The sequence below is a fragment of the Bos indicus x Bos taurus genome, chromosome 12 (assembly GCF_003369695.1).
Source record: "Bos indicus x Bos taurus breed Angus x Brahman F1 hybrid chromosome 12, Bos_hybrid_MaternalHap_v2.0, whole genome shotgun sequence".
Classification (NCBI taxonomy): domain Eukaryota; kingdom Metazoa; phylum Chordata; class Mammalia; order Artiodactyla; family Bovidae; genus Bos; species Bos indicus x Bos taurus.
The window spans coordinates 39,559,428-39,586,112 of record NC_040087.1 but is presented as its reverse complement, the minus strand read 5'-3'; the positions used below and the strand labels follow the sequence as shown (position 1 = coordinate 39,586,112).

At 35.6% G+C, this 26,685-nt stretch overlaps 1 protein-coding gene across 6 annotated transcripts in view; it reads left to right on the top strand.

Annotated features, from left to right (window-relative positions):
* Positions 1-26,685, top strand: part of PCDH9 (protocadherin 9) — a 1,136,570-nt gene that overhangs the window by 711,269 nt on the left and 398,616 nt on the right. The gene's annotated exons all lie outside the window — the stretch shown is intronic.

The window sequence follows — 26,685 nt, the reverse complement described above, 5'->3', positions numbered from 1 at the left end:
TGCTAATAGAAATTTAATAAGAAAGAAAAACCTCACAGCTAAACTTTTTGTCATTTGTTTCAAAAAAACATTACATGTGAATTTATTGGTCATTTGAAGTCAGATACCTGAGTAGATTTGTTACCATAAAGAGTTAAATACATTAGTAATGAATTTTTTTCCCTTTAGATAGTCTCTTATTTAAGACTTTTCAGTTACATGGCTTCTTTAAAATGTTTTATATGTAAAATTGTTTGGACATTGGTTTACAAGTCATATAATTTTTCTTCTGGATGTCCTGCTTATTTGTGTATTCCTTTCTTTTCTTTTCTTTTAGGTTCTTGTTAGTTACCTATATTAAACAAGTAATATATATATATATATATATATATATATATATATATAAATGCCAGTATCCCAATTCATTGCTTTCTCCCCACCTTTGTATCTATAAGTTTGTTCTCTACATCTGTGTTTCTATTTCTGCTTTGTGAATAAGTTCATCTGTAGCATTTTTCTAGATTCCACATATAAGTGATGTGCTGTGCTGTGCTAAGTCACTTTAGTCATATCTGACCCTTTGCAACCCTATTGGACCATAGCCCAGCAGGCTCCTCTGTCCATGGGATTCTCCAGGCAAGAATGCTGGAGTGGGTTAGTATGCCCTCCTCCAGGGAATCTTCCTAATCCAGGAACTGAGCCTGTGTCTCTTATGTCTCCTGCATTGACAGTCAGATTCTTTACCACTAGCACCATCTGGGAAGACCCACATATAAGTGATATTACATGGTATTTAATTTTTTCTTTCTGACTTACTTCACTCAGTATGACAATCTCTAGGTCCATCCACATTAATTGCAAATGGCATTATTTCATTCTGTTCTAATGGCTAACTTTCCATTGTATCTATGTACCTCATCATCTTTATTCTTCTGTTCATGGCCGTTTAGACTGCTTCCATGTCCCGTCTATTGTAAATAGGGCTATAGTGAATATTGGAGTGCAAGTATCTTTTTGAATTGTAATTTTTTGGGGGTATATAATTTTATCTTCTTTTCTTTGAGCCAGGAGAGGGATTGCTGGTTCTATGGTTCTTTTATTTTTAGCTTTTGAAGAACCGCCATACTGTTCTCCATAGTGGCAGTACCAATTTACTTTCCCACCAACAGTGTAGGAGGGTTCCCTTTTGTCCACATTCTCTCCAGCATTTACTGTTTGTAGATTTTTCTGATGATGGCCATTCTGACCCGTTTGACATGATACCTCACTGTAGTTTTGATTTGCATTTCTCTAATAATTAGTGATGTTGAGTATCTTTTCATGTGCTTGTTGGCCGTTTGCATGTCATCCTTGGAGAAATGTCTATTTAGATCTTCCATCCCTTTTTTAACTAGGTTGTTTATTTTTAAAATATTAAACAGCATGAGTTGTTTATATATTTTAGCTGTTTGTATATTTTAGTATTCTAGAGATTATAGAATACTGATGAAAGAAATCAAAGACAACACAGACAGATGGAGAGACATATCATGTTCTTGGATTAGAAGAATCAAGATTGTGAAAATAACTATATACACAAAACAGTCTCCAGATTCAGTGCAACTCCTATCAAATTGCTAATGACATTTTTCACAGAACTAGAATAAAAATTACATAATTTGTATGGAAACAAAAAAGGCCCTGAATAGCCAAAACAATCTTGAGAAAGAAAAATGGAGCTAGAGGAATCAGGCTCTCTGATTTCAGGCTATACTATAAAGCTATAGTAATCAAGACAGCATGGTACTGGCACAAAAACAGAAATATAGATCAATGGAACAATGATAGAAAACTGGTATAGAAAGCTCAGAGATAAACCCATGCATCTATGGTCACCTAATCTATAACAAAGGAGGCAAGAATATACAATGGAGAAAAGGCAGTGTCTTCAATAAATAATGCTGGGAAAACTGGACAGCTACTTGTAAAAGAATGAAATTAGAACAATCCCTAACACCATACACAAAAGCAAACTCAAAATGGATTAAAGACCTAAATGTAAGGCCAGACACTATAAAACTCTTAGAGGAAAACATAGGGAGAACACTCTTGGACATACATTGCAGGGAGATCTTTTGGAGCCACCTTCTAGAGTAGTGAAAATAAAAACAAAAATAAACAAATGGGACCAAATTATACTTAAAAGATTTTGCACAGCAAAAGAAACCATAAACAAACTGAAAAGACAACCCCCAAGATGGGAGAAAATATTGGCAAACAAAGCAACCAACAAGTAATCTATCTTTGAACACATTTCTGACGGGAGCCAGCGTGAGGACCTCCACCCATGGCAAAGGTCATGAGGAAGGAGGCTCAACATACACAAAGGTGGGATCGAGCCTCAGGAGTCCCCCTGGAAATTCTTGAGCATCTACCCCCAAAACCAGAATCTGCCTACTTTACTACTTTGTGCTCTCACCTACACCTCTGACTTTATGGGGGGTTGTTCCCCACCACCTCTTTCAGAGAAGGAGTTAACTTAGAGCTCCAGTTAATAATAATTCCTGGGCATGATAGGAGTGTTTCAACCTACAAACTCCTCTGAAGGTTCTCTAGCCTGCCTGACAGGCTTGTCCAGCCACATGTGATTGCTCACAGCCTCCCAACCGTGAGAGGCACGAGATGCTTTAAACCTTCTAAAAACAGGTTCTTTAGAGAAGTTAGAAAACTACTAGCTTAAGTATAGTGGGCTGATTAGAAATTGTATTGGTGAAGGTTTTTCATTTGTTGAGCCAATGTTTACTGCTACGTCTCCACATCCCCTGCCCTTATACACATTAATGAATATATAGAAGAAATAAGTATTAACCTTTGCTATTAATCACGTTAGACCTTAGGCTAAGCAAATTCTTTCCTTAATTAAAACCCACTACACCCTCACCCTATAGGAATGTAACTTTATCTGGTACCTTCGGAAGGTGGCATCTGTTTTAAGAATAATCACCCCTGGAGAAATAAGTATTCTGGTTGACTGACTGCTGTCACAAGGAGAGGGTCATAAATTGTCAGATGATGTAACACCCCTAAGACCTCTGTATACATCTGTATAAAGCACCTGACTTTAATAAAAGTCAGGACTGCTGACCCCGCATGACTTTTGTATAACATCTCAGTGTATAAAAACATATCCTGGAAAAATAAAAAATGGGATCAGTTCCTCGAAATACTGGTCTCCTCATGTCATTCTTTATCTCAAACTCTGGCTGAGTTTCCATCTGGAGCTCAGAGCCCGCCAAGCTTACTATTTTGCCTGGGCTTCTAAGATCCGACCAGGGAGGCCTCAGTGTCTCCTCTCCTTCAGGAAAACAGAAAGACTCCTGCGGCCTACGTAAGTGGTGCAAACTTTTTGTCTTGAAGTTTTATTGGTTTCCTGCGTAAACCAAGCTACTCAGCCTCTTTTCTCCACTAAATTTTCCTGCTGAGCTATCCTCATTCTATTACTCTTTATATCTCTAATTAATATCTAATTAAAGCCAGTGTATTTGCCAATGCCGTCTCCCCTTCAAACTCCCTGGATCAGCAGGGGCTGGACCTCGGCACACTTCTTTCATATTTTCAGGCAATCTTATCTAAATGCAACCTTACTACTCAGCTAATGGAATGATTGATTAATAATGCCAGTGATAGCAACAAAGGAAGCTCAAGTAGAAAAGAGTGAAAACATAATGGCTTAAACTCAATCTGACGCAACTAGCCAAGACAGTTCTTCCTTCTCCATGTGAAAGATAGCTGGTACTGACGATATTTAAGATAGAATAAATAGTTCCACTTTCCCAAGAAACCCTTAGGAAAATGGAAAATCTCTTCCTACAGTATTTTCCTTTAATATTCCACATCCCATCAAGTTATGACTTGCTTGACTGTATGGTGGTGTGCGATCATCTTCAACTCACCAAGAAAAATGTGTGTGTGAGAGACAGAGAGTAGAATTTCAGGCATTCATCTGGCTCTGAATGTTGGATGTAATACTTTCCATTTCTCCAGCAGTATAACTTAAAATCCTCCAGCAGTTAATAGTTTTGTTTTAGCACCAGCAGAGCAATGACACCTTAAACAATACCATCATCAGCTCTACAAACTTGTCGTATGCCACTTTTTCTGGTCTTTGCCCATTTACCAATACTAAGGTAAAAATAAACTAAAACCCATCCCTATCCCCTATCAAGGCACCTTTGAGGCAAAAGTCAGACCACAGTTTTTAATGATTCCTTAAAATCATCAAATTGAAACAGAAAAAGAAATGGAGAAGGAAGAGACTAAGGCCTGGAAAGAGCTGCTAGTGGGAGAGCAGGTGACTGTTTAGAAGTAATAATAAGAAATACATGTTTTTGAAGTCTCTCAGGGAAAATTTAGCAGGATATCTGTGCTCTAAAATGGGAGAAAAAAGAAAAACTGCTGAAGACAAAGCAGACATTCTTTTTGCTGCTGCTTCTGCTAAGCACACAAAATACATACCCTAAATGTATCTGGTTTCACATGTCCCAAGGCTTGTTTTAGTGTACTTATTTTTCTATAACTCATGCTATAACTTGGTGCAGTGGTCTTCCCCCAGAATATAAACCTTAAATGTATAATTGAGTGTAATAAGTCTGATGATGTTAGATCTCTTCCTGAACGATGAGTGTATGCACAAAATATGCCTTTGAAACTGTGATTCAGTCATTATTTATTGAACATTGATATCAGTAAGACTAGGGATATATTTGACAGTAAAACAAACAGGACTTGGAGGAGGAAATGGCAACACACTCCAGTATTCTTGCCTGGAGAATCCTGTGGACAGAGGAGCCTGGCAGGCTACAGTTCATAGGGTTGCAAAGAGTCAGACACAACTGAAGTGAGTGAACACTCACACGTGCAAAACAAACAAGATACTCAGAAACTAGTATAAGTGTAGAGAATTTATCATTGCACTGATCATTTTTATATTTTTTGTCATTTTTCAAAATTTGAGTCACTTTTCTCATCACTGGGGATAATTTGGGATGTATGTATGTGTGTGTGTGTGTGTGTTTTGCTTTCTTTGTGCAAGTGGAGAAAGTATATGCAAAGAACAACAAGCAAGGGGGGTGGCCCTTACATGTAAAAAGTATGTCCTAGAGCAAGTTAATAACTGAAGCTCTTTGTCGCTTTCCTCCTTTGCAAAAAAGGGATGCTAATTTTTAAGTCTTTGTTTGGTGGTTCAGATGGTAATGCAGGAGACCATGGTTGGATTCCTGGCTCAGGAAGATCCCTGGAGAAGGTAATGGCAACCCACTCCAGTATTCTTGGAATTCTGGACAATTCCATGGACAGAGGAGCCTGGAGGGCTACAGTCTGTGGGGTAGAAAAGAGTTGGACATGACTGAACGACTAACACTTTCACTTTCATTTTAATATAAAGTTCCTAATATACCGACCAGTAAACAATAAATCCTTGAAGAATATTAGTTCCTTTTTTTCTTCCTCCTGGCTGCTAACAGTATTTCTGAGAGAAATACTGAGAGTCCAAATCTGAGAGACCATAGATTGCAAAGCACAGAGAACCGTTATTTTATGTACAGTTAAGAAAGTAATGCTGACAATTAAATTGCAACATAATACTTTCTTAGAAAACTGATTATATGACACATCCTGAATCTAGAATTCACGTATACATTTTTAAGAAAACATTGTGAATTAACAAATGGGTGTTTAAATTGTGTTCATTAGGCATAATGATTTAGGTGTTTCAAATTTGAAAGTAATTCATGCTTACAGTACAGAAACAGAGGTGAAATTGATAATAACTATATGTATACACATTCATGTGTGTATTGAGGAAAGACATGGAAATAAAAAAGGAAATTACCAACAAAGGATCATGACTAAACATTACCCTTAAAAATTGTTTGTCTTATGGCTTAAGCAATGGTCTGGAACAAATTAACAAACAGCTTTAAAAACTATAAGTACCTCTTCACCAAAGATGAATTTTTTTTCTACTTGAGAACTTAGAATAGATACAAGAAATACTTGAATATTGAATACAACTTAAATTAACAGTGTTTCTTCTTATTGCATTTATTATTTTTAAGTGGGAAAAGTTTTATCTCTAAATACATTGAGTGACACTGGCATCAGTCAACCAATTTATCCAATGATGTTATTTCTCCAAACAAATTTGATCATATTAAGTTACTTCAGGAAACTCAAGCCACTCAACACAAAAAATGCAAAGAATCAATGTCTAGCAAAAGCAAGGAGTCTCTAATAGAATTCTTTGATGTGGAGGCACTGGAAGACAAACATTATGCTAATAATATCACAATAGACAGGGTAATCTATATAAGTGGTGCTGAGGGAGGAAAGGAACAGGCCAAGCCGACTCCATCTGAAAAAGAATGAAACTCTATCTTGCACTTTTAGTGAGCTTTGGACTATGTGCCTGGTAGCAATGGGGATAACGTGACTACAGCCGAATTGGCCTCCTAGACTGATAAACCCCAGATTCCATACCGAGATTTCCCGTCGCCAAAAAGAATGTAATAATCCCCTATGTAGTCAATCACCTTTGTAATCTTTATGGCACCCACTGGTGTAGGCTACAATGTATAACCAGCTGACCATTCTGATTATGAATCATGGCTGTAATCTGATTGTATCTCCCTTTAACACTTTCAAGGCTAGGTTTAAAGAATTTGGGGATGTAGGCTTGAGCAGTAAACTTCAGGTTTATAAGGACAAAAGTCGGTCAGGGTCCTTGGCTAAGAGTAGACTCTGCCTTGGGCCCGCCAGTGTAATAAACTGCACTCCACTATCTGCATTGTCCCTCTGAGTGAGTTCGTTTCCCAGAATGCATGGCTGAACAGTGCTACTTCACACTCACAAGCGTGCCTAGGTCTGGGATGCCTTTCTCTGTTCCACTGGCAGGAAGAACTATTATGGCATGTATTTCCAAAAATTCTTGAAATGTAATATACATGTAATTACATGGAATATAATACATGTAATACATGTAATGTTATTTTTGTAATATACAAAATATACATAATTTGTAATATACAAAAATAACACATACACATCATTCAGGCATACTGAATACCAAAGAATTACATCAATATGAACTTCAAATTGTTATAAAATGCTGCACAGAGAGTGAGGATTTTGTTTAAAGTCACATTTGGAGTCAGAAAGTGCATAGTTTTTAATCTGGTAAAAGCCATCCTTGTGTCAATCTGGGCCACCAAGGGGCTCCTTTGCCTGCCAATCTCTTTGTTCTCCTCTTACTTGGCATCCTTCCTGAGTTTCTTGGGATCATGGCCATGTGGGAGTCCCATATGATTATGGGACTTTATGTTCAGATGGACTGATGCCAAGTGCCTTCTGTTTACTTGTATTAGCCCTTCACCTAGAAACGACAGAAGCAGCAGTGATTCAGTGCCCACTTCTTACAGTGGGAGAAGCTGAGCCAGAGCTCATTGGAAGCTAAAATGATCCACACAAGCTGAGCTGAGCCTTCCCTAACTTATTTGGAGCTGGAATAGAAACTCATGTAAATGGCTATCACGCATTAGATCCATTGATTTCTGTGTACTTTATTCTGGGTTCTGAGGCATCCTAACGAATTCTAATGCTGATTGTCTGGTGGCCCAGCACACAAGTGTAATTAAAAAGCACATAGGACTTTGCTTTAGAAATCTCCGTTCTGTTGTCTCTTTTTCTTATTTCTATTCCGACTTGCTCTTCTGGGGCAAGAAGTAGTTCTCCTTTATATTCTAAAGATTTAAATGTTCTTACCTCCTTTGGGGAATTCAAGAAAACAATAACTCTGTCCTGGAATTCACCAGGTAATGGCTAAACCTGTCATTTGTTTTCCTTTCTCTATGTAAATGGAGAACTTTGGTGAACCTAACCATCATAAAAATGTTCAAACTTGGAGTTTTATAAGAATTCATCTGCTTATGAGCCTATTGTCCTATTAGTGGAAAGCACTTTTACAGTTAAGATACCCTGGAAAAGGGAATGGCAACCAACTTCAGCATTCTGGCCCGGAAAATCCCATGGACAGAGGTGCCTGGCGGGCTGCCTCTGGGATCCTAAGAGTTGGACACGACTGAGTGACTAACACTTTCACTTTCACTTTTCATTAACCCTTTCAAGGGACTATAGAGGAAGGGATCTTTTAAATACCCCAAATGTCAGTACTCCTAACAGATGCACACACTTTGAAATGTGTGCACCTTGCCTAAAAGGAGTCACTTTCACAGTAGGTGAATGACATTAAAGAAAAGAAACAAAGTATCATTAGCTTTCAGAGAAAAACTGAATTTTTTTAAAGAGAGAACAAAGTACCTAACCAAATTTGTTTTTCAAAGAGCAGCCTAAATGCAAACAAGAGAGAACTTTTCTAATTAGGATGTAATGCCAGGAACCTCTGATGGTGTCTTAAACTGTTGTGAATATGGAAATTTCAAGCTTTTTCTCTTAATTAACTCAATTCACTATACTTGGGATGGACTGAGCCTTCATTGCTAAGCGTTAGTATTATATTTTGAAAGCTGTAGGTCAGTAGGGCTTCCCCCATAATGCTTGTGCTCACAACTGTAGTTTTTCAGTAACAGGCAGAGTCAAATAAGTGGCCTGATGACAAGCATTTGCTTTGGTTTTCCTACTTTTTTTCCCCCCTTTTAAAATCTTTCATTTGTTTTGCCAATATGCCTGCTTTCTGGCACACCTGCTTTCCTCCTTAGGTAGCATTTGTTCTCTCAGAATCAATTGCAAGCAGCTTGCAACCAAATGCCTGATTAAAAAGTTAGCAGACCTTGAGTGCAATTACTTCAGCTCTGTAGCACTCAGGCATTAAACCCGGTGTTAATTGTTTCCCACTTTTGTAATGATCCTTATAATAGGATAAAAACAGAAGAGATCATTTCTTGTAGTTAAAATGGCAGAAAATAAAGTCATTCACTCTGATTAATCATTGCAATATGAAATTAAACACTATTAGGAGTAAATATGTTAGGATAATTTTGATTCCAGCAAAAGTCATCATTTCTTCTGTGTCAAAATTTATGTGGCAAAAAACTATTAATCTAAGAAAGAAGTTTCATAATAAATAATCTTAAAGCAATTACTTAAGGAATTTTATACTGCTTTTGAGCATTATGTACCTTAATGTTTATCACAAATATATATCCTTATGTACTATGTAAATTACATTATAGTCAGAATGGCTTATATTTTAAAATGTATTATAATATTTAAAACACTTAAACTAAATATTTTTGAGTGATTGTTCTTATAAAAAGAGAAGAAACATTAAGAATGTTGTATGGGAAGCATATTTTGGCTAATAAAGCCTTATTGTGGCATTTCATAACACTGAAAAGATTCTTAAAGATTTAGAATTCTATGATCTAGAATATCTATTCAGATATGTTTACACATGAAAAGAAACACTTGAAGACCTTACCTCTTTTCTGTTTTGCATTCTGTATAGCTATTTGCTGCCTTAGGATATTTTTAACCTGTGATCAGGAGTCTGATCACTTGTCGGTGGGGGGCTTAACTACTGGTTTTGACTAATTATGAGTCTATTTTCTTTCATAAGAGAGAAGTCATCCATGGCAGAGACCTTTGTAGTTCCTAAAGAAAGACAACAGAGGCAAGGATGAAACTTGTTGAATGGCCTTAAGAATGAAAATGGTTGAAAAATCCACTGAAACAATCAACAGTTCCATAGAGTCCATTTCACTTCCATTGATGTATGCTTTTTTAGTTATTAAAAATGCTGAGTTTATTTGCTTATCATTTTTTTTTTATCTGTCAATTCAGGTACATTTTCAGTATTATTTTATAAACAGATAAGTATTTTCTTTTCATGTTTAAAAGAACACTCAATCAAGCCAGTTCTTTTATTTTGACACTGTCATTAAAGAAAAGAAAGTTTTGTGATTATGTAGGTTGTTATAGGAGAAGGCAATGGAAACCCACTCCAGTACTCTTGCCTGGAAAATCCCATGGACGGAGAAGCCTGGTAGGCCGCAGTCCATGCGGTCGCTAGGAGTCGGACACGACTGAGCGACTTCACTTTCACTTTTCACTTTCATGCATGGGAGAAGGAAATGGCAACCCACTCCAGTGTTCTTGCCTGGAGAATCCCAGGGACAGGGAGCCTAGTGGGCTACCGTCTATGGGGTTGCACAGAGTCGGATACGACTGAAGCAATTTAGCAGCAGCAGCAGCAGGTTATTATACATTTTCATGCAATACATATTTTGGATGCCTGTCAGATGCTTAGGACTATCACAGATGCTAAAGATATCAAGTCGCATAAAATATGGTTCCTGACGTTGAGGGATTTCTAGTTTTAGTTCTGGTTTGTCATAATTTTCTTAATGTATGATTTTTTATCACAATTTCTGATAGTGATCTGAAAAGAATAGATATTTAAAGGAATTCTGAAACAAATAGTGTATCAAAATACCATTATTAAGTACCCAGAATTACTGAGACCTAATGATTAAATCCTAAAAATGTAAACATCACCACACTCATGCTTACGTTCATGTATTTCAGTGGAACCAGTAAGAATCAAGATATCTTCAGAAGCATTGGTAAATCTGCTTCAGTAGCATCTAAAATTTTTAATGATATATTTATTTAGGGGATATAGAGTTTGAGTTCTACATGGGAAAGCAAAGAAAAAAAAATGTGGACAATGGGAATTCCCTGCTGGTCCAGTGGTTAAGACTCCATGCTTCTAATGCAGAGGGCCTGGATTTGATCCCTGGTGAAGGAACTAGATCCTACATGTCACAGCAAAGTTCCCTGTGTACTGAAACCAAGACCCTATGCAGCCAAATTAAAAAAAAAAAAAAAGTAGATAAGAGTCTACTTCTGGAGTTATTAATTCAAAATTTTGCCTGGAATTATAAGCTAGTGGGATTGTGATTCATAGCTGTCTAGGGTCTGCCAAGTAGCCATACATGGACTGCCATAGCCCTTACTGAAAGTCTTCTCTGGTTGAGTTGGATCCTTCTATTATATATGTTTTTTGTACCCTGAATTTATTTTTCACAATACCTAACACATTTGTAATAATTTACTCATCTATTTCATTTATTAGATTGTAAGTCTTATGAGTGGAGAGATTGTGCCATTCTTGACTGAAAAAGTACCATCAGTATTTAAGAGTATCTAATAGAAAGTGGGTGGTTAACAGTTTTTGTTACATGGCTGAATATAGAGTGCTAGGGAATTTTTTGAAGCTTATACCATTCTATAATAGCATGCATTCTCCATATTTTCAAGTTCTTTGATGGTGTAATTTCAGATAGGTTGATTTTATGGGGGCTCAAAATTTTTTATAATTGTCCTTTAAATCTATCTTGTTAATGTGTACATCGCTTGAATATAATTTGAAACTTCATAATAATTTAGTGAACAGAATACTTTGTAAGATTTTTCAACATATATTACTAAAATAGATTTAAGTCTCAAGCTGTTAATTTTTAACTTCTTCCTTCACTATTATAGTACTAACAATATTGCTCTACAAACATAAGGAGAGATTATATTTGTTTGAGAGTCAAATGATGGTGCCCTTCATGAAAAAGAGCTTTTTCCTGTTAGAGTTTCCCAGGAACTAAAATTGATTTGATCAGTCATCATCCACACTGCAGTTTCAATGAAAATCTAGATTTTCATGTCTCTGAAAAGTTAGTGATCAAACAAGATATCTGAACCACATTCTCCTTGTGCTTTGTCAGTCTGTGAAACCTAAGATAAGATGCTTTCTATAGACATTAAGCTCTATGATCTATTCCAGGAAAGTAATTCCTTAATTCCCAAAGTACCATCATCTATCTTCTTCCATCTGTCAGGTTAAGACATAAACTAGATCAGAATTATTTTGTGATATGAAGAACATTTCATTTCATCTTCATGAAGTTGACTATCTGAAATATGTCCCTAAAGTGTCAAAATTGGCTTATATCATTGTAAAATATAACTTAAAGTGTCTACTTATTGGAGAAACTATTAAAGTTTATACTATTTCAAAAATTTTAAAAAGGAACCAAGGATAATTGTGGCAAAATTCACAAAATTACACATACAGAAATATTCTTTTTTGAAATGCATATAATTATATAAGTATAGAATCTTTATTTATGACTTAAAAAGGATCACTCAGGCTAAATATAATAGTGGTAATACATAAGTATCCATATCTCACACACACATACACACACACACTAAACTCTACAGAAGTAAAATTAATATAATGCAAAACAGCACCATCATCTTTTAAATTCCATGAAAATAGCCTGAATTCCCTTCACTTTCACTAGTAAAGTCTTTTCATCCTATCTTTTCTTGTTTAATCCTTGTATTTTTAAAAGAATAGACTTTATTTTTAAAAGCAGTTTTAGGTTTCCACAAAAATTGTGCACAAATTAAAAACTTTCCATATATACTCTTCTCCTGAATAGGTTCGCCTATTAACACTTTGATACATTTTACAATAAATAATACTGATACATTATTATTAACTGAAGCCTGCATTTTACATTAGTGTCAGCTCTTAGCGTTCTAATCTTTTTACATCTTCAAGATAGAGCAAGTTTTCTTTCAAATGTTTAATTGCATTCTCCCATTTCATTTAGGTAAGCATAATTTTAGCATTTGTTCACAAGAACAATTTCACTGAAAATAATTTATTCCAGACTAGCAATTTGCCAATCATTTTTAACTTTGTGTACATAGGACAATATATTTTTGACTATTGAGATCCTAAATATAAACTTTAGGAAATTAATTATTTCTTTCTCAAACTGCAGGATGCCTTACTGTTCTCTAATTCATAGGCCAAATTGTGTCATATAATAAGTTACCTTTGGTATGGAAAATTTTATAAATGTTTCATCCTGAGGCCATCTTTCAGTCTCTGTCCCAGACAAAAACAGAAGGAATTTCTGGGTACACATGCTGGGTCTTAGTGTCAGGTGATTTTAAAAGTGTCACTTTCTTATCTTCCAAAAATATTGTTAATGTTGTTGAACTTTTACCTTCTGGAATGCTGTATCCACATTTGAAACACAATACTGGAGTGTTTTGCTCTTTGAAGATAACTACATTGTTCTGAATATAGCTCATTATTCTATAGATGCTATAAATCTACAGAAACTTTTGACATACAGAAGTTTTTGACAGTTATTTGAATTTTGTATTTGTATTCAGAGAAGCGAATAATCCCCTGGGCACAAATAACAGAGATTGGTGACTCGGTAATGTTTTCAAAGGATAAACTAAGAGCCACAAGGCAAGTAGTGATTATCACTGAGAAGTGGGAGTGATTTTTGTTTCAAATATCAGGCTCAAAGTCACAGTGACTGTCTGCAATAATAGGTAGATTTTAGAAAAAAATGAAGTCCAGCTACTTCGAATGTTCAGAACAAAGGCCACTCTACCCAGGAGAAAAGAGATATAAAGTCTTACTCATGTTTGTTCCAACTGGATTAGTTTCTCTATTTTCTTAAGATCTTTATAAGGGCTCTGATTCTGGCAGAGTACAGTAGGTAGTTACATATTATATTTTTTCAAAGCAAAGAAAATTAAAACATTTTCCTCCAGTTTATCAGGACATTACTGTGTTACACTCTACTGAATAGTGCTTGTTAATACTCTCAAAAAATAGTTTGATATGATTTCCATATCCAAATGTTACAGCTCAGTGCATGGGTAGCAAGCTTGCTTCATCAGGTTTTCCTCAGATTTCTGTCATTCAAAACTGCTTTTTAAGACCATAACCATTCATCTCGTTCTCTCATACCAGACTACCAGCACTATTCTTTCTAAATTTAGATCCAAAAAGAACATTCCTGCATATAAGCCAAGAATATAGTCAAGAATGGCTTTTAGCTAATAACTTGAATCATGTACTTAGAAAAGTGTGTGTTAGTTGCTCACACTGATTCTTTGTGACCCCATGAACTACACAGCCTGCCACCAGGCTCCTCTGTCCATGGAATTCTCCAGGCAAAAACACTGGAATGGGTTGCCATTCCCTTCTCCAGGGGATCTTTCTGACTCAGGGATCAAACTCAAGCCACCATGGAAGCCCACTTAGAGTGCTGTCCTTCAAATTGACTCTATTCTGCTCCTTCACTGAATATCATCACGTCTCAAAGTATTTTGGAAGTCCCCTTTTGTAATTGTCTTAAAAGCTAATTTCTAAGCCACTGAAGGCATCACCGACTCAACAGACATGAGTTTGAGTAACCTCCAGGAGTTGGCGATGGACAGGGAGGCCTGGCATGTCCATGACAGTCCATGGGGTCGCAGAGTTGGACACAACTGAGCAACTGAACTGGACTGAACTGAAGCCACTGAAGAAAATATGCTGTGTTTTTTGGTTTTTTTTTTTTTTTTGCTGTGTTATTTTGTCTCTCTCCTTTTTTGTAAAATGCTACTGTTCATCATTACAGATAGCTTTCAGTTGTTTCAAAAAGTAAAGTCAGATCATAAAAGGCAAACAGTTGGTACCTTGAGACTCTGCAATATAATTGTCTCAATTCAAGAAGCACAAACTCCAAATCTAAAAATACAGTGGCATTACTATTTAGATTATGAAATACCTCCTCCACAAAATAATTAAATAAATGTTTTATACAATTTCTGCTTATCTAAAATGTTTTTTTTTTAATCTTATAATCACAGTTGTATATGGTGAATTCTACACTCAATGAAATATCATTGCTATTCAATTAATTTTCGTCACTGGTTAAAGCTGTATATATGGTATGAAATATAAGACAGAAGAAACTCTTTTTGGAATGCAACTTGTTATATCAGACATGTCTAAATTAATACAGGTTTTCTAAGATTCAATTAATAAAATTTATATTTCATTTTCAACATTGATAAATATGACAAAGATCTTGGATATATGTGACAATTTCCTTGTATAAGAATAGGAAAATTTCACATGCTAAGACACATGCAGTGTGTCAGCCTCTGTTGGAATTTGTGCATAAGTTTTGCGTCATCTATATATAAATATACATATACAGTTTATGTATATGCTGTAGATATATTTTTAAAGTCTCCTCATTTTCTTCCTAACTTACTCTGAGAAAAAGAAATATGACTTAAGTTTCCCACATTCCTAATCAAACATTTTCAATTGCAAACATTTTCATTGATGTGCTTTGAGAGAACTAAAGGAAGACAAGATAAGAAAATGCTTTTCTATTAGAATATGCATGTAACACCATACAATTACAAAGGATAAATGAAGTTCCTAGTAATCAATTCAAATTTGATAGCTAATACATTGTTTTTTAGAGGATAGCTAATCATCCTATATCAATAATCATCCTATCAAACTACTGCCTATGAGATGATTTACTGAGTCCAAAGTTTCAGATGAAATTCCAGGATTCCTGTTTCTTTTTTGTGTGCTTTTTGTGACCAAAGATAGCTTCTTTCCTATCTGCTTAGCTTCAGCTTTTCCCATTCTGGTAAAACATTTCTCAAGTTGGGTCAAGTTTATAGAAGAACCTAGAAAAAGAATTCAATAGTTCGTCAATATCAGGGTCACGTTCTGTGCCTGTGCATACACATTTCTATGTCCTCAAAGTGTAACTCGGACCTATATTTAGGTTCAGCAGACTTTGTCCCCCTATCTACCTTCCCTATGCAGATTAGTCCCCCAATTAACCTGCCTATGAGGATTGAGTTCTCTATCATGAGTGATGCTTTTGGTGGCTCCTATACTAATTAAGGACTTCCCTGGTGGCTCAGAAGGTAAAGCGTCTGTCTACAATGCAGGAGACCCGGGTTCAAGCCCTGGGTTGGGAAGATCTCCTGGAGAAGGAAATGGCAATCCACTCCAGTACTATTGCCTGGAAAATCCCATGGACAGAGGAGCCTCGTAGGCTACAGTCTGTGGGGTCACAACTATGACTGAGCAACTTCACATACTAATTAATAGTTATAAGATACTCTCCATATATGAATCACATGAATCATAGACTAGAAAGAGGCTAAAAATATCATTTCCATCACCATTTTTGTTTTGCTTTTTTCCTTCCACAGAAGATATGATTGATGGCTCAGAATGATTTGTAATCCATATATTTCCAGGGACAGATACCCATCATACGTGCTAGCACTAGTTCAAATAACTTCTTATCTCTTGACTGCTTCTAAGGAGTTTTAATACTTTTCTTTATACTACGAATGTTACACAAAAAGCTAAATAAATAAAATGAAACTGCAGAGTTTGACACAAGGTCCATCAAGACAGGTCATACCACTTTTTAGGTGCAAATTAGTAAACCTCAGAAGGACTTTCAAAAAACCTCATTGTACAGTAATAGTATTTCCTGGAGAAATTTTACAGGTTGTTTCTTGCTGCCTCTACCTCTCTATCTGCATATTTTTCTTTGACTTGAAATAACATAATCTATCCTGTAAAGCCTTGGGATTACCAGCTTTCACTCTTACTGGGTAATTACGATCTTGTGTGTACTTGTTCAGCAATACACAAGGGAAGTTTAAAGTGTCTGTGTGCATGTTCAAACTTTCATGAGTCAAGTACCCACTGTCTGAAGTTATATAATATAATATGAGTGTGAATGAGTGTTAATCGCTCAGTTGTGTCCAACTTTTTGGGACTCCTTGAACTGTAGATGGTCAGGCTCCTCCAGAATTAACTTACCTGGAATTTTCTAGGTAAGAATATTGGAGTGTGTTGCCATTTCCTTCTCCAGGGGATCTTCCCACCCCAGGGATTGAACCCAGGTCTCCTGCACTGCAGGCAGATTCTTTACTGTCTGAGAGAGACACCGATATATAGATCAGTCTTATGGACTCTGTGGGAGAGGGGGAGGGTGGGGAGATTTGGGAGAATAGCATTGAAACATGTATAATATCATGTATGAAACAAGTCGCCAGTCCAGGTTCGATGCACGGTACTGGATGCTTGGGGCTGGTGCACTGGGACGACCCATAGGGAGGGTAGGGGAGGGAGGAGGGAGGAGGGTTCAGGATGGGGAACGCAGGTATACCTGTGGTGGATTCATTTCGATATTTGGCAAAACTAATACAATATTGTAAAGTTTAAAAATGAAATAAAATTAAAAAAATAAATAAAAGTCAAATTTAATTTCAAAAAAATAATATAATATACATTTAGGGAATGCCTTTTGAAAAATACATTTTTGAAGAAAATACAGCCTATTTTTTGCTTTATAACTTTTATTTTGTATTAAGAACTACTAATAGAAGGGAATGCTAGAGAGATGCTCATTACCTCTTTTTTGTTACTTCTGTTAAAATTACCTGAGAAAAATTCCTGAAAGCTAAACACCAAATTCGACTATTTATATTAACTACACTGACAGATCTGATACATAGTTTTTAATGATTTTTTGTTATCCAAAGAAGGCTCACTTATGGTAAAAGACCACATACTATATCAGTGAGTTCTGTAATTTTACTTAACCACAGTGATAACTTAGTGGAGTTTCTAATTAAAGTGCTATGACTATCATGTATGCAGATTCCATAAATATGATAGGGGTAACTGCCTGCGTCACATGGATTTGTTTATACTAGAAGACTAAATTGGAAAGGCCTCTTGCTGAGTTGTTTCTTTTCTATTTCTGTACATACAATTTATAGATGCAAGAATTCTGCTTGTAGATTAAGGAGCAGTTGCTCCTGTTTACTCTAGTCATTTTATATTTTGTATGCTCAGATAAAGCACTGCATTCCTACTGGGCAACATTTAACTGTAAGGAATAGGTTGAGGGTGTTTCTGATAGTAAGAACAAAATAAGATATGAGGAGCAAAATAACCAACAATGCCAACAATTCTTAATCTTCTCTGCTTGCTTTGGACCCTGGAGGGAATTTAAGAGTTAGGGTGATGCCACCAAACCAAGGAGGAAAGTTGATTCTAACCTTTTCCTCTTTCTCTGATGTTGCACAGGGGGAAATGATTAAGGGAGGAAATGCCTTTCTTATGTTTGGTTCTGATATTTAAATTCAAGCACCAAAGTTATACCCCAAAACAGTATAAAGAGTTTAGTTTTCTCTCAAGTTCTTTAAAGCTATCAGTTGTTCTTGAATGTGAAGAGAGATGCTACCTAACTTTCTCACAGATCATACTGATATCAAAAGGAAATAAAAATGAAATTATATTAAAAATGTCATCATGCATCATTACACATGTCTTCCAGGCATATAAAGTCTTATGAGGTATTCAAAACACTTTTACTTACAAAGTACAAAAAGCCTAAGTTTTTAATTTAAGGAAGTCATTTAACAGTAAGACATTTACAAAGTCAAGGAAACAGTCTAAGTTACTATGAGTTTCCCCACACATATAGAAACTGAAACAAGCTTCCTACACTATCATGCAGTTGAGTATTGAAATTAGAACAAAAGCCCACAACTCTGTCCTGAAATGAAGCAGTCGCTTAGCAGCAGGTATCAAACTGGTTAACAGGACGATGAATATAGATGAGCATTCCCCATTTCCCCTGAAAATGCTATTCAACTTTATATGGACAGGTATCATCTGCACCCTAGTCTTGTTTTATAGCATAGATAACATTAGGAATCAAAAATTTTGTTTTAAAGATGCTGATAACTTTACATCCATCACCCAGGTCAGTGAAGTTATTATACAAATACATCTTTCTCCAGCATAAACTTAGCCTTCTTATTTGTCTCCAAATATTCTGAAATGTAAACATTAAAAAGGAAAGAAGGAAATACTGACAGCCAGTTCATTGTTACCATGTTTCATTTTGCTACTTTTAAAACAGGGCAGTACTCCCTGCAAACGTCTTGCTTGGGAGACGGAGAACTTTCCCCACAGAAAAGCATCTTCGAAGGATGGACAAAGATGGGATAACCTAGGAAGAAAAAAGTATAGTGAATATAGTTAATATTAACAATATAGTTAATATAGTGAATATAGTGAGTGTCTATTCATGCAGTGACCTTGCTTAAGCCTGCATAGTTTGCAAGATATGAATGGAATCAAATTATAAAATAGGTGACACAGGTGCTGGTTGAAAGCCTGCTCAGAACTATTAAGGAGTAACTTAATAAAATTCTACCTTTTAGGAAACTGTGTGATACAGTTATTGCCTTGTTCACCATCATTTTCTTAGCAGGTATTAATAGGATGGCGTCTAGCAGATAGTACCTGAACTTCAATAAGATAATAAACAGCTATTCTACCAGCTTAAGTGAGTTTATACAGACATAGCCATGAGAATTATGATTCAAGTTATGCTAACTATGTGAACTATGGTGGCTCATAGGCAAATCCAGAGAACAAGGAAAGGGAGCTGTGTTTCAGGAAAAGGGCAGAATTGGGAGGAACTGTAATAATCAGAGTCTATTGGAAGAGGCTGTGAATCCAAGGTATGAAGGTTCTCATTGGTTGGGCTGCTAACCTCTCTGATTGGCTGGGCTATTCAGGAGCCAGAGAAGTTTTCAACTTCCCCAGATAGTAAAGTAGGAGACAACTTCTAGTGGGAGATGTCAACAGTGGTCACTTTGGAGTAATTGACTATGAATGTGACAGCTCCTCCTACAGGCCCACCCTACTTTCAGTTTTACTTGAGGTTTCTTTAATGAATTATACAAATAGGTTTTCAAAAATTATTTATGAAGGGGTAAATGAATAGTCCTTTTTGTTGGAAATCAGAAAGTGAAACCTACATAAGTTCCTATTGAAACCTACAGAGACAAATCCCTTTACCTTACTTAATCATTTGAAATAAATGTAACAAATTCAAAGAGACTAGAAAATCCCTAGATGATTTCCAACGTTAAAGTACACAAATTCTGCAATAGTAGAACTTTTTTAGCATAAGTATTTTCAATCAAAAAGATAGGAGATTAACTCAATTTACCAGTAACAAATAATAAAATGACTCATTATAAACTAATTCTGTACTCAGAATTATTTCATTTATCACCAGTTGAAAAGTTCTGTATTAATTTTGTCCTGCAAAACTGTTTCTTAAAATCTTAGTTTCTTGATGAAAGTGCTCAAACATGAATAAGGAAGAACATATGTATAGTAATATTAGTTTCTAGTCAAGCCTGTGAGTGTTGAGTAATAGCAAATTAAACTGTAACCACAAATTGCTTTCTGGGTTGCATTTAATTTACCCTCTAAACCTCTATGAGTTTTACTTGATTCAGGATTTTATTAAGAGGAAGAGTACTCATTGATTTTAGATGGCAAGAAGCTATTGAGGAACTTGCTATTGAATTGAATCAGTGGTTTTAGCTGAACGTGTGTTATTTTGTCATTTAAAAATTCCTCTTTCCATAGCTTGCAACCTAAGACTATACTCTTAACTATTACTTTTAAATTTTAAATGGAAATGTCTTCTCTTAAAAATATTAAAGTACAAAATGTTTCTAATTAGTGTTTATAAGAAATATTTGAATTCAAATGCAGTTTACAGTCTCCAGAGTTTTTTAACCATTTTTGGTATAATTTTCTTTGCTACTTGAGAAAAAATATATATGAAAATATTATTTAAAATTAAAAAGGCTATATTTATTGGATTTAATGCTGCAATAAAGCAAAAACAGGTTTATATATGGAAATTTAACACTTTGTTTTTTACTTTATCATAAGTAATTTCTGGCTGATGTGTTTGTATGCTTATATGTGTGTGTGTACTACTTAGAGATTTTATACATATATATGATATTTTATTTTTTAAATGTGATTAAAAGAACTAAATCAAAATAAGGAATATTTATTTGTAAAGGTATTTTAAAAATTTTCTATGGATTTAACCATATTTAAATAATCCTAGGGCACTTTTCTCTACTTCCAAATAATTTATAATTTTCAAAAATATAATTATTTTAAGTGTCATCCATTAACTAGTAAATTTACTTATTTGTCTTGTAATAGTTGGCTTAGTCTATATTCATATTATCTTGTGATTTGAGGAAAAGGCAAGGATCTTTAATTGAAATGATTAAAAATTAGGTAAAGTAGCTAAAAATGGAAGTTAGGGTAGCTGCACAGTGATAGAAGATTTGTTTGATATTTGAGATGAAGAGAAAGCCAAACTACTGTCTATCAGATGTTCCCTTTCTCTTGGACTAAGTTCTATTTTGCTATAAGTGGTGAGGAAAAATACTTAAAAATAGCATATGTTCTAATATTGTAAATATAATGTATGATACTATGAATATAATATAATTAATAAATATGATGTATGAAGCTCCAATACTTTGGCCACCTGTTGCAAAGAACTGACTCATTGGAAAAGACCCTGATGCTGGGAAAGATTGAAGGCAGGAGGAGAAGGGGACAACAGAGAATGAGATTGTTGGATGGCATCACCAACTCAATGGATATGAGTTTGAGCAAGCCCCAGGAGTTGGTGATGGACAGGGAAGCCTGGCATGCTGCTGTCCATTGGGTACCAACGAAGTGGACACGACTGAGCAAATGAACTTAACTGAACATGTGATAACTTTAGTATAGTCAAAATAATAAAAATTTTAAATATCATAATGCTATAACCAAACAATACCAATTTAAATACTTAATGTATGCAATCATATATTAGTTTACACATTCACACATTAGGTGATGGTTTAGTTGCTAAGTTGTGTCTGACTTTTGCAACCCCACAGACTGTAGACCACAGGCTTTTTTGTCCATGGGATTTCCCAGGCAAGAATACTGGAGTGGATTGTCATTCCCTTCTCCAGGAGATCTTCCCAACACATGGACTGAGCCTGGGTCTCCTGTGTTGTAGGAGGTCTCTTGTATTCCAGGTGGATCCCTACTGAGCCACCAGGGAAGCCCAAGGCACTTAAAAAAAAAATCAATTCAACTCAGTAAAATTTTTGCTAAACTGATTTTTACACTTAACAATAGATTATCAGTTCAGTTCAGTCACTCAGTCATGTCTGACTCTTTGTGACCCTGTGGACTGCAGCACACCAGGCTTCCTTGTCCATCACAACTCCGGAGCTGGTGATGCCATCCAACAATCTCATCCTCTGTCATCCTCTTCTCCTTCCCACCTTCCATGTTTCCCAGCATCAGGATCTTTTCAAATGAGTCAGTTCTTTGCATCAGTTGTCCAAATTATTGGAGTTTCAGCTTCAGCATCAGTCCTTCCAATGAATATTCAAGACTGATTTCCTTTAGGATGGACTGGTTTGATTTCCTTGCAGTCCAAGGAACACTCAAGAGTCTTCTCCAACATCACAGTTAAAAAGTATCAATTCTTCAGTGCTCAGCTTTCTTTATAGTCCAACTCTCACATCCATACATGATTACTGGAAAAACCATGGCTTTGACTAGATGGACTGGGCTTTTGTTAGCAATGTCTCCGCTTTTTAATATGCTGTCTAGGTTGGTTATAACCTTCTTCCAAGGAGCAAGCATCTTTTAATCATGGCTGCAGTCACCATCTGCAATGATTTTGGAGCCCTCCCCACCCAAAAAATAAACGCTCTCATTGTTTCCATTATTTCCCCATCTATTTGCCATGAAGTATGGGACTGAATGCCATGATCTTAGTTTTCTGAATGTTGAGTTTTAAGCCAACCTTAACAGAATTTTAAGTATTGTGAATGTTTCAGTTACATGCTATCATATAATTAAGTTACTTACTAGACATTTCACCATTTTCTACTGTTTTTCTATGTTATACAAAGGCACAAAGTACCTTACTAGCAAAGCTTTGTGCATGAAAATCTCTAACTTAATGGGACTGGGATTGTAGGCTTGAATGTGAGTCATTCATTGGCGAATAATATCCTGTACCAGTAAGAGAAGCATTAAAGCAATGATTGGTATTCTTAGGTGACTCATTCTCTCAGTGAATCTTAAAAAAACAGTGCCCAGCACAGAAACATGTATATCTTCCCAGGGCGTCTTAAATTTCTGCTCTCCTTCACACTATCCTATAAGAAAAAGTATTGTAAAAGTACTTGGTGATGTTTCTCAAATCTAATCAGTGTGATACCTTCCAACTTGCAAGATCTTGGACATTTCTGTATTTGTATGGATGGCCCTTTATTCTGGCATAGAGTACAGGGTCTCTGATGGAAGCTTACTGTGGTCAGAATCCATACCAGCAGTCCAGAGATAAAATAACAATGATCAGCCTTAGTAATTATTGTTCTCATCTTACTTTTTCTCTGGCCAGCCTGGGACCTGGAGCTAACTTTGTCAGTGATAAATTAGATGCATAAATGTGACACTCAAACCATCAACCAGACTTAGCAAAAATAGTAATAATGTTTCCCATGAGAGAAAATGGAAATTGTAAGAAATAGATTCAGGAAAGCAAAATATAAGTTCCCAGGCTTTGGAAAGTCTAAAGTAGTCTCATGATAGCATGTGTGTCCCAATTCAGTCAGGCAGGGTTTGACTATATTTATAACCCAAATTGGGGCACATTTCCATGGCGATAACCCAAAATCAAAATTCCCAGAGGCTACAAGTAAAAAGTTCTTTCTTTCTTTCTTTAAATATACAAACAATAACAGGTTTCTTGAAAGAACAGTGGGAAAACCTTCACTTTCTCTGCAAAAAAAACCTTGTGTTCTAAACTGTTGATCTTCATCCCTCACTCTTATCACAAAACAGCTTCCACTCAAAGAGATTCTGGGCTAACATACCTACAGGCACAATGTGAGGCATGCCAAGACTGCAGTTCTCTTCCCAAAGAACAACACTTTTGCTGGGGTGAAAGTATTACATCTCTATAATTGCTAAACATTGATACCCAGAGATTAAAAGAGATTGTGTAGATATCAATTTCAAGAACTGGGGCTTTCCTTGTGGCTTAGCTGGTAAAGAATCCACCTGCAATGTGGGAGACTTGGGTTCGATCCCTGGGTTGGGAAGATCTCCTCGAGAAGGGAAAGGCTACCCATTCTAGTATTCTGGCCTGGAGAATTCCATGGACAGTCCATGGGGTCGCAAAAAGTCAGACATGACAGCGACTTTCACTTTCACAGCTACCTTTTATTGAGTACCTACCATGTGTCATGTTTTATATAACAAGAACACTTCTTATTTTATCTGTTTGAACCTTACAACATCCACTGCTGAAGGTACTGCATCCATCCAAGGCCAAGAACTCCTTCAAAGAAATGGTGTCATTGCCCAGGACCAGGCTCTACAGGGCAAGCACTCCCAGGCAGGAGGTCTGGTTCTGACTCCTCATCTAGTGCTCTTGGTTAAAAACAGAATAATTACTGTAGTCTTTCATGACACCTATAACTCCTGTTTCTTAATGCAGAAATTATCCTAATTTTCCTTCGTTTTAATTTATTCAAACATTTTCCTTTTATCTACCTTGATAAGCCAAACATTATTTCACTTGCATCAGTCATTACGATGATAAGTTAAAGATTGATTTGCTTGATCAATTTGCTTCCTACTATAATATCCATGTTGCAATTCTTAGTCCATATGCATCACCACCCCTACCTCCCATTAGACTGATAAATTGTGCACAATTTTGCCAATTAAGACTTAAACATCTTTGAGTCAAATTAATTAGGAAATACTTCCATAAGCCACAGTAGTTTAAACATTATATTACTCTAATTTACAGGGTCTTAGTGCAAATAAATTATACTAGATTTATATCTTATTCTCACTTATAAAGTGGTAAAGAAATATTATAGTATAGTATGTATCAGATGAAATTTAATATGTTGTATTTGAAATAGTTTAAAAAATATTTTCCTTTTTATTCTCAATGTAATTATACTACTAATCTCTATATGAGTAGGTGCTCAATAAATACCAGCTCTAATGACTTTACTGTGAGAACTGCTGCATTTAGATACAGCTGATGTTGCGGACTTGGACATTTCCTATGAAAGAAACTATAGTAATTAAAGCAATATTATGTTTAGAAGAATATCACAGATATTAATTTTCCTTTTTCCTTCATCTATGAAACAAATGTTTTATAATAGCTTATGCATGTCTTCCCAAAATGCTTTATGAAGGCTGCAGAATCAATCAAATTGTTCCATTGTCTTTCTCTTGTGTTTTGACTTCTTTTTACTTGTCTGAGCTATCACTAAGAGGTAGTCATCTAGAGGTACACCAAAGATACTTTAATTACTCAAACTATGGAAATTTTAGCAGCCTGTCACTTTAAAAGCAATATTTGACAATTATGTATTGTGTGCAGCTGGTCACTGTCCTTAGTTCTGTGTTTATTACAAAAGGATTCACTTAATATGCTCCTGGAGAAGGAAATGGCAACCCACTCCAATGTTCTTGCCTAGATAATCCCATGGACAGAGGAGCCTGGGAGACTACAGTCCATCACACCACAAAGAGTAGGACACGCCTGAGCACACATGCACAAGCACATAATGAATTAAGTGAATATTGAAACAGAAATGGAAGATATTGGCATGATTGCCTTTCCGTCAAGAGTTAAGTTCACATAGGAGAACAAACACTCTAATAAATAAAATCAGTGGCATGGTCTTCCCTATAAAAGTAGAAATGCATTTCAGATGTTAATTAGATATTAAAATTCAAATTTTCCTTGATATTGTGTAGCACTCTCTAGGCACGTTTCAAAATCTACTGAGGAAGGAACAATGGTAGGGAGATAGTTGTGCTTGAAGCTGAAGTGTGCTACAATAGACTCAATTAGGACCATTTAAGATTATAGTTTATGTGATGTTAACATCAGTTCATTAAAAATGTACTGAACTCTTAAATCCTTTCACACAGGTGATTGAACAGCAATACGGTGGTATCAGCTCTTCTCAATTATGACTCTCAGCATGATTTGAACTAGTGACTCACAGGAAATAAGCTATGTTCTATTGTCAGTCTATAAAAACTACATTTATAGAGAAGCAGTATTTCTACATATAATATTTTGTCTCTAAATTCATTCATTTTCTTTGAAATGGATGCAATAGGTTGTCTATTAAAAAGCACAAATTTTGAGTATGACAAAATGATTATCCCATACAGTATATCTCCATTTTATATATTTATATATTCATAATTTTATTAAATCTGAGCAAAATTAGTCATATGTGATGTGATATTAAAAGTTTTGTTGTTGTTGTTGTTATCACAATAGACTGAAAATTAGGTGTAGTCAGAGGTAAAGCATAAATTTACTACTCTCACATGATTCTGTCAGGCATAAAACTCCACCCCACACAGCTGTAAATAGTCTCCTATCTCATACATTGCATCAGCTAGAATAACATATACCAAGAGAACTAAGCAGTGATATGTGCCAAAAGGCACAATTGTATCTTACTAAAACACTAAAATTTATTAAAGTAACATATACATATTTCAGGTCACTTCTGATGGTAACATTGTGCAAATAGATGCCAAAGTAATATTCCAAACACCTTTCAATAGGGATATTCTATAAATAATGACTGGTAAAAAAAATCAGGGCCAGTGGGCAATAATGACTTCATTGCAAAAGCTACCTTAAAACTCTCAACTAAACACAATACTCGGTTATCCACAAGAAATGGAATGCTGTCTTGCATTATCTGTGTATTTATTCAGATCTATGGAACAACCATTTGTATATTTCTACTTATTTAACTTTTGTATAGCTTTGACCACTAGCATTATATTCATATTTCTACAAATTTCAGTGGTTT